At 31.7% G+C, this 9679-nt stretch overlaps 1 protein-coding gene across 1 annotated transcript in view; it reads right to left on the reverse strand.

The window, feature by feature from the left end:
• LOC110093849 (mitochondrial pyruvate carrier 1) overlaps positions 1-2819 on the reverse strand; it is a 30217-nt gene extending 27398 nt beyond the window's left edge. The window contains exon 1 of the mRNA XM_020818869.2: positions 2582-2819. The gene's annotated coding sequence lies outside the window, so the exon portion shown is untranslated. The remainder of the gene's footprint in view (positions 1-2581) is intronic.
• Between the last annotated feature and the right edge of the window lie 6860 nt (positions 2820-9679).

Genomic DNA, 9679 nt, shown 5'->3' on the forward strand with positions numbered 1-9679 from the left:
GGACAATTCTGGGTTCAAGTCAAGCATTTGCAATACAAGTCAGGTTCGAGTTTGAGATTTAAACTCATTTATAAAATCGAACCGCGTGCGGGTTGACCTGAAAACCCAAAATCAACCAAGGTTAACCCAGGAACATCACGCGTGAGTGGCATTCACGCTAGTCTGTGTCGTTGTCACCGTCCCGTCCACACTGACCTCGTCTCATCGAGTAACCGAGTCTGACAAGATGGCATCTCGTCGAGTGTCGTTGACCGCGTCGATGCCACCGCCGTTGCCATTGTTCCATCCTCGATAGCATGCTCGACCTCTACCGCAATCACTGCCACCACCTTGTCCACTGGCGGGGTTGCTTTTCATCTTCTTCCTCCTGTAATGTGCCGTCGATGACGTTCCTTTGGCTTCAAGTCAGATTCTTCAGAACTTCTCCTTCAAGGCTTCAACGATGTTCCTTCATGTGGGGTCAGAAGTCACGACAGCTCGCTCGCCATTCTTTTGTTGGATCAGAAGTAACGACGACGACAAGAAGGAGCTCGTCGTTCTCCCATTTGTGCGCTTCTTCAGTCGAATCTCGCAAGTTTCAGGAGGTTTCGTGCAGTGTCGGGTCAACCCGGCAACCTGGCAGTCGGGACTGGGTTGCATTTTTTGACCCGTTTGCAAAAACGGTACTAGTTCGGCTCGTGTTAAATAGTTGTGGGTCAATATCGGGTTCGACTAAACCCGACACGTGACCCGATTTTGACACCACTATGTGGTGGTGCTCAAAAGACTATAGCTTGAAAATGGTGGTCTAACTATGTATGTCGGGAAGTGGTCTGATTGTAGTACTCAAGCAATGATTTTTTATAGAGGTGGTTGGGTAGCATTTCAATGACAACATTCAAGTTGTGGTTTAATGAAAACAATTGGGCAGTGATCTAACGATGATGCTTGAGTAGATATATAGGATTCTTAAAGCCTTCGAACTTTCTTAAATCTTAATTCAAGATCATTCATCTCATTTAAGCAGTGATGACTTATTTATATATTTTTAATAGTGTCAAGCCCCATAATATAAAAAATAAAATAAAAAACTTAATCATATGGATCATATTAATTCTCTTGTTCATGAAAAATCTTTTTCATATTTAGATGCATTAATTCTTCTCATTGAGATATATGTTTTAACTATAAATTTGTTTAAATCAAAGTTCAAAATAAAGTATTGAGATTCGTCATTTTTATCAAAGTGACCTTTTCTGATTATTAAAAAATATATAAATATTTAATATCATGTGATGATTTTATATGCACGCCTTACTATCTGACATCATGTTTCTTTCATGCCTCACCAATCCTCTTACTTATTAAGAATTGCAATATATCAACTTTCTTATATATATTGTTTGTCCACTACCAAAAAATAGGGCTATCGCAGTACAAATTTAGACTTTTTTCCGACGGTTTTACCCGCCACAAACTTGCTAGCAGCAGTTTTAAAACCGTTGGTTATTACTAAATTTTGAAATTTATAATATTACTTACAAAACATTTAAAATTTATGCTAGTCTACAATATATCTAATTTACTACCATCCTTGTTTTATATATATATATTATTGAAATTACTTCTAATACATAAACTATAGCATCAACTCCCATTTATCAACACACTGAAGGTTGATCAACCTGAACTCTGTTGATTGAAAAACTCTATATGAAACATTCATGTTATGAATATGCTTGGTCATTTTACCTAAACACTCCTAGGGATTAGATTAGTTAATCACCAAGCTTCTAGTGACGTGGATATATGGAAAATGAATGTGTAGCCTATTGTGAAGCTCATATGTTGAGTAATAACCCACAAAACTAAATTTTTATAAGTGGGTACTAAAAAGCATGCAGGTGTTTGATTCTATTTACCCCTTTCTTACTATTTATAAGAAAGGATCAAGAGCAGTTCAATCATATGAGGAGATTGTCAAGTCATCATTTAGAATTTCATAGAGAAACAATAATCCCTAATAATCTATACTATATGATCGTTCATGATTTTTTTTAGCTCAATGTTTCATACAGTTCGTGATCACCACGAGCTTTCATGACCTCTGCTATGATAATGCTAGAATCAACCTACAAAAAACATTGTAAGAAATCCACAATTTTACCTTGTCTTCCAAGTTTAAGACATGGCAAAAATTTTATTCATGTGACAAAAGTCTTTAGTTAACTGAAGCATGCTTGGATAATCCTTCTAGTACTTTTAAACCTATATAGCTTCAATGAAAAAAAATGTCAATGTAGTCACAATCTTAAAAATTTAATGCTTCAAATGTTAAGATACAATATTAATTTAAATAAATTAAACAATGGCAACAAATCATCATTTGCTAGAGCTCCACACAAGAAGCAATTAAAACAATGATATAGTGTGGAAAGCATATACATCAAAGTCTTCTTGAAAATGCAAAACACTAATTGCAAATCACTAAAATAAATATATCAAACAAAAAGAAGAATGAGAAGAAGAGGGAGAAGAAGAATAATAAAAAGAATAACGACAAGAAGAAGAAGAAGAGGAAGAAGGGGGAAGAGACTCACACCGAAGAAGGTTCGACTGGAATGGGTCTTCGCGTGAGGAAAAGAGCAAGCAAGATGCGCGCGGACGGGCCTAAAGGCCGGTGTGCTTCTAAGACAGAAGCTCGGTGGTTCGCTCCGATCGCGAGCTAGGGCTTCAACATCGTCGCACGCACGAAAGAAAAGAGTGAAGATGAAAAACCGCGAGCTATATCATATTAAATTTGGGAATTAGGAATTCGGTTCAAGGGCTGCTCTTGGTTCAAATTGCACCGGATTTGAACCGATTTAAACCTCTGATTTAAACCTGCAAATTCGTGATTTAAAACCACTATTAATAACTGCTGCAAAAAATCTTATTTTTTTATGGCTAGTATTCCACATGGCCATGACTATGTGCACACATATTAAGCCCCTGTTACATAATGAATTACTCTAAGATTTTGGCTTATTTTGGGAGGTTTTTTTATTATTTTTTAAAACAGCTAGAAAGTCACTTTAGAAAATAATAAAAAAATTTGCCTCAAATAAAGCTTTGATAGTTGACCACAAATTATTTTTTAATTATTTATCTTAAGTATTTCTCCTCGATTTCGTTTGTAATAGCTTTCTCACTGTTTTCTAAAACAATATTCTAGTATAAAAATTTATAATTAAAAAACTTCTTGAACTATAAATTTTTATGCTTGAAAGTTATTTTAAATAATAATAATAAATATGTCCCGAACAAAATCTTAACCTAAATTATGAATATGATTATTATCATTTTGAATGTAGTTATTGAAAATTTGAAGATAATTATTTGTATTATTATTATTATTTTTCAAATTACAACAAACTAATTGATGGATAATCATATGTTAATGTTTCTAAGAGATAAGTTGTTTATGAGTATCATGTAACCCATCTAAGAATTGTGTTATAATGATATGATGATAGTAGTAATGACAGTAATTCAATATGTGGTTATATGAATGCTAAACATGTACATGATATGCATGAGTAGACATGCATATTGATAGCAGTACCGAGCTTTGATTTCAGTTGTAGGCTTTGGTGACCTGCTGGGCTATTTAAGCTCATTATATGTGGTTAACAATTTTAGGTCTGAGCAAGGCAACTGGAATAGAGTTCGATCAGAATGTCAGACGAATCCTTTCACTATGGATGCCTGGGTCGTCACAGTCGTGTTTGGCTTTCTTAATTTTTTTTCATATTTTTTGGGCACTGTTGAAATTTCTTATGAAATCGGCACATATGAGTACAAGTGGTGTTTTGGGGACCGTCAGGTGTCCGTTTTACAAATTGATGTCACCAGAATGTTCTAAATAAATAAGTTAATTTATGAATATTTTTTTTGTAATTTTTGCCTAAAGTAATTTATATGAATTTTATATTAAAAAAATTAGTTCTAATAATATTAATATATATTATTTAATTAAAAAATAAAAATATATATAACCATTATGACTTTATTAGCAATTTTCCTTTGCTTATTTCGTTTTTCACGAAATAGAGAGGAAGCTTAGGCTTTTAGGAGAGAAAGAGAGGAGAGAGGAGGAAAATCGGGTTTTGGACAACTTCGGATCGTTTTCGTTCGTCAACATAGTTAGGAAAGTTATTCTTCTCGAGGTAAGGAACATAATGTTCATCTCAATTTTCAAAACTGTGTAAGTTTTAGCGAATATTTCTATTAAAATTTTGTATCCGTTAGCGAAAAACAGGGATAACTTTGCACCCGTAAAAACTTTCACTGCGTAACTTTTTGTATGTTGTAGATATTATGATTATGCACATTTTGAATATTTTCTAAAAAATTTTCACACGGGGTTTTGAAATTTGCAGGGTTTTTAGTGAATAGAAAATTATCGAAAAGTTGAAAAATATTGTTATAGTACAATAAAAGTTTTAAAACGATATTTTACACAATCTCTGATAATTTAATAAATTTATGAACATGTGCATTTTTTCTGGTTGGATTTTCTTTTGTCTACATTTATACAATACTGTGATATTTTGATACATGCTTAGTTAATCTTTAATTATTATTATATGATTATATATGTGCATATGTGATTAAATTATAAATGTTAGGAGCCATAAGGGGTCATAATCTTTTGAGATTTTGTATGTGTTAGGGAATTTCTATGAGTTATAAGGGGCTTAAATCTTTTGATATTCTATCTGAGACAGGGATATCTGATGTATGCTAGTGCTACAAGCATAATTAAAAAGGGAGTCATAAAAGACCATAATCTTTTGAGATTTTGTCTAGGTCTATAAAAAATGATATAAACTACTATATGATGTGAATTTCAATTTATTTATCTGCTATGTATTGTTATCTGAATCATAGAATAACTACAATGTATTTATTACATTTTCTAATTTTGTGATTTTCAGTTTAGTGATTTATTTAAATTGTAATTAACTATTTTTAAATATTAATCAAAATATTTGATAAAAGAATATATGAAAATTTAGATTGGTTTGTGTGGTTTGCCGAGTTATTATAGCTCGCTGTGATTTTACTTATGATTTTCAGGATATGGGGAGGGGAAGAGGTTATGGACTAGTTGCTCAGGATCTGATTTGAGGTCATAGATATTTTGCTATTTTGATTTTTGTACAATCATGTCTAGTTAAATTTTTAGTTATGTAGCTCTTGCATGTAGCAATGTAGTGTATTGTATATATTTATTTTGATGAATGAAAGAAATTTTATAAATGAGTTCTTTTAGTATTTGGATATTTTAGTATCTCTGTAATTCGTCATTATTTCAATGAATATCAACAAAAAATCTGAAATAATTCTAAACTAGATATTGGGGTTTGCCTGTCACAGTTCAATATAATATAGGACATGTCCTGATGGGATTGGGTTGTGACAGTTTGAATGTTTATAAAATTTGAAATTTTCCCTCAGGGCACCACGGTGTCAGGTTTGGCGTCACCATAATGGAAGTAAGTTCTATCAAACTTGCATTAATTTAGCACTATGTCGCACGATGGGTGTTGGGACGCTATGGGTTTTCTGAAGAGAGTCATGGCCAATCTCGTCTGGTGCTGCGGTGTCAAACCAAATGTCAATATTGAAATATATAAATCCATTATTTCATCAACTCCTTTTCCCTTAAACAACGAGCATTGGTGAGAGATAAAATATAATTCCCAAAATATTCATGTAAATGCAAGTATACATTTTCTTTAATTGTTAATTAAAGCATATGGTACTTATGAAGTTAATTTTATATGCATAACTAATATAAGAAATAACTGTTACATATGTCACAAATTTTTTTTCCACAAGAGCCTCTACATTCCAGTAATCAAGCCATGCATTGCTTGGATTAGATCCTACGGCTGAGAATTTTTTAGAAGCCTGTAGTGGGAAAAACACTAGAGATTATAATATAAAGTAATATGAATAAAAAGCATTAATCCTATAGTGGGTTGGAATTTCCCTCAGTCATGCAGCATTAGTATTCTTCTCTCATATTTCATCAGCTGACTTATGGTGCGAAGGAGCTACAGGCTGTGGAATGCTATGGGAAAATTTCCATAATTTTTTTATAGTAAATTAAGATAAGGTAAATTAGACAAATGTTTTAGTTAGTGGTTGAAAACTTTATTTGGTTGAAATTAAGTGCATATTGTTATTTATCTAAGTAAGGTTATTACTTTTAGTTGATATAAATTCAAGAAACAATAGGGGAAGTACTATTGTTTGCTGATGGTAGTTAAAAATAGGTTAAGACTGAAATGGTAGTATAAAACATTAAAGAAGTTGACTTAGAATGAAATGAAAAGAATTTTATGGAATGAGAAAGAGTGTGATTGAGATTGTATACAATAGAAAAGGAAGACAAAGTTTATGAGAATAAAATTCTAGTAAGGTGAGATACCAAAACAAGATTATAAGAATTAATAAATATTTTATTATTGCACTTCATCTTTATTATGATTATGACCACATATTTATGTTGATTTTAGTTATTTTGAATGAACATGAGCGAATATGTATGAAATTATTTATTTATAGAGTAATCTTTATCAATGTTAATGATTTCGTGGACATAAAAGAATAAATATTCATAAACTAATGAACGAGCAAAATGGAAGCTAAAGTACAACTAAAGTGCATCACAACTAAGGGACATCTAAAGCACAACTAATATGAAGCACAGCTAAAGGGTGGCTAAAACACAGCTAATGATCAACTAAAGGACAGATAAAAGACAGATAAATGACAACAAAAGCGCAGCTATATCATCAAAAACATATGTCATTAGGGCTAAAAAGGATGACTATTTATAAAGTGAAATAAGTTATATATATATATTGAGGATATGCCCGCACAAGTAAAGACAAAAGACCCGACGAGATAAACCTGCACTCTCAATTCTATAAAGTTGAGAAATTTGACTCAACCCTGAATGAGAGAACAACTTTCATTCTAAAAATTGGGAAGTTTGACCAACCTTGAATTGGAAAGCTGAAAAGGTACAAATGCTTATAGTCATTACATAACTTGTTTAAAGGTGTTGAATAGTTTTGGCAATGTGAATAATACTGCTAAGCACTTTTAGGCGTAATATGACATTTTAATATGTGTTTTAACTGTGTTAGCATTGTTAAGTATTTCTTAATTGTTTATTTTTTTATTATAAATTGCTTGTGTATTTCATTGAGCCTAACTCATTAGTTGTGGTTGTACAATAGGAAAGAGAAAGGAGTCATTGGGACAGTAAAAAGAGGTGATCATTCTTTTGGTGTAAATATGTTTTGGATGTACAAAGATATCTAAAATGAGATTTGAATGCTTGATGTATAGACTTTTGGGTATGTAAATAAATTTTAAAAGTTTTAGTAGAACTTTGTATTTACTTTAATTATATTTAATGTTCATTAAGAGACATTATATGCTTCCCGTTATTAATTATGGAATTTGACAGGGATTTAAAATAATATTTTGCATAATCCTTGGTAAATTTGTTATATTATGAAATGATGCATTTTCTTACAGTAATGCATTACGCAACTTACAATTACAGTAATTTGTGAAATTCTATAATGAGTTTATGTACGCTTTCATTGCTATAATGCAATCAAATATGTGTTTGTGTTATTTAATATGGTAATATTGAAGAATTTAATGTGACATCTATCTATTAAGAGTTGCAAATGGGTTAGAATCTGTGGATTTTGTTTAAGAAAGGGGAAATTATTTATATTGAGAGTTATTCCTGCTCGATATAGTTATTTATTGTGTTGTATTTAAATTTTCTTATAAATGCCTAATAAATGAAATGTCTGAAAATTTAGATCCATATTGTGACTTGTTCAGTTATGTTAACTCATAGATGTTTTATTTTGTGTTTTTAGGTTTTGGGAAAACGAAAGAGTATGTTGATTAGTAGTTTTCAGGATTATGATCTTAGTATTTATTTATTTATTTTTATTTTGGCACAACCATGACTGATTTTATTACTTTGTCATGTAGTTTGATTTGTAGTCATGCACTATAATAATATATACTTTCTTATGATAAATGAAATATTAATTTTTATGGATGAGTTTTTTTTTTAAGTACATTGGATGTTGATAGTATCTATATTTTTATTATTGTTTTAAAGTTTATATTTGGAATAAAATTTTGAAATTTTTTTATAAACTAGATAATGGGATTCACTTGTCTCAAGGCAACATGATTAGGGGTGGATCTAGTCTAATTTTTTAGGATGGACAAACTCATCATATAAAAAATGTATATATATATATATATATATATATATATACACACACACACACACACACACACACAAAGTCTTATATTTCATTATAATTTATACATAAAAAAACAATTAAAAGCTTTGCATTTTATTTTACATTTTATGATAATGTTACATAATGACTTAATTATGAATAAAGTCAAATACTTCATTCTCGATGTATGACACTAGACAGTCATGAACTATGCATCACCCATTATACTATGAAATCGATGCTTGATAATTTTTATTGGAGAAAATGCTATGTAAATTGTGGTAGTATAAACTAGTAAAGTTAGTACAAAAAATAATAAGTTTATAAATCAGGGAATACACAATATTCTTTTAGGCCTTTATGATATGTTTTACAAGAGCAAAAGTGCTAGTCAAAGATGTAAACTCATCGCTTGTATGTATATCAATAACATAAGTTGATAGATGATGTTCAAGAGACATGAGATCAACCATAAAAAATGTTGGATACAACTGTGCAAGACAAATTAACTTTCCATTATTATTAGTATAAAATATATTATTTGGGTTTAAATAGTCAGTTGCCGAGCATAAGTCCAACAATAATTGGAAGCTCAGGACATCATTCGGTGGCCAAGCGGAAGTCTGACGTCAATCCGGTGACAGTTGGTGGCTCAACGGTGGACGAGGAGTTTAGTGGCAAGAGAACTCTTATTTCCCTCTCTTCATTGCTTCAATCCCCTTCCACAACGAATGAGTGGTATATTTATAGTTTTCAGAGTGGCATGACAAATAAATAGGAGGAAGATCAATGGTAAGTTGGGAGTTTGTTTGAATAAATGATCGATATTGATCCCTTTAATTGTAAACCATTTATTAGGCATTTGAATGTCTTAATGATATTAGAATTCGACGACCTTAGCCCCTCTGGATGTCTCATCAAGCCGCTTGATTCGGCTATAAGCATGTTATGTTTGGAATTCGCTTTGGCAATATGGATTATGGTTTGAACCTTCCAAAGATGCTTTGAGTCTTTGATTTGGGTCCATTTGGTCGCAGATTGAGTTTAATTTAGAGTTGTTGGGATCATCTTTTAGAGACGTTCAATTCTACTGTAAGTTTGACGAGATCGAAGTTCATATGATTCATATCACAAGCTTTGAACTTGATATTATCTCGAGATTCGTGCCCGATCAAGATAATTTTTTTGATGATATATCAATAATCATATAGAATTTACCGCGCGGCCCGACGCTAATAAAATGACGCCACGTGCTCTTACTTTTTTACCGCGCGGCCCGACGACCTGACCCGGAACGGAAACCCGATATTGCTATGTTCGTGTATTGCTAGGTATTGCTTGACAATAACGAGAAATAC

Source organism: Dendrobium catenatum, unplaced genomic scaffold, assembly GCF_001605985.2.
Source record: "Dendrobium catenatum unplaced genomic scaffold, ASM160598v2 fragScaff_scaffold_742, whole genome shotgun sequence".
Classification (NCBI taxonomy): Eukaryota; Viridiplantae; Streptophyta; class Magnoliopsida; order Asparagales; family Orchidaceae; genus Dendrobium; species Dendrobium catenatum.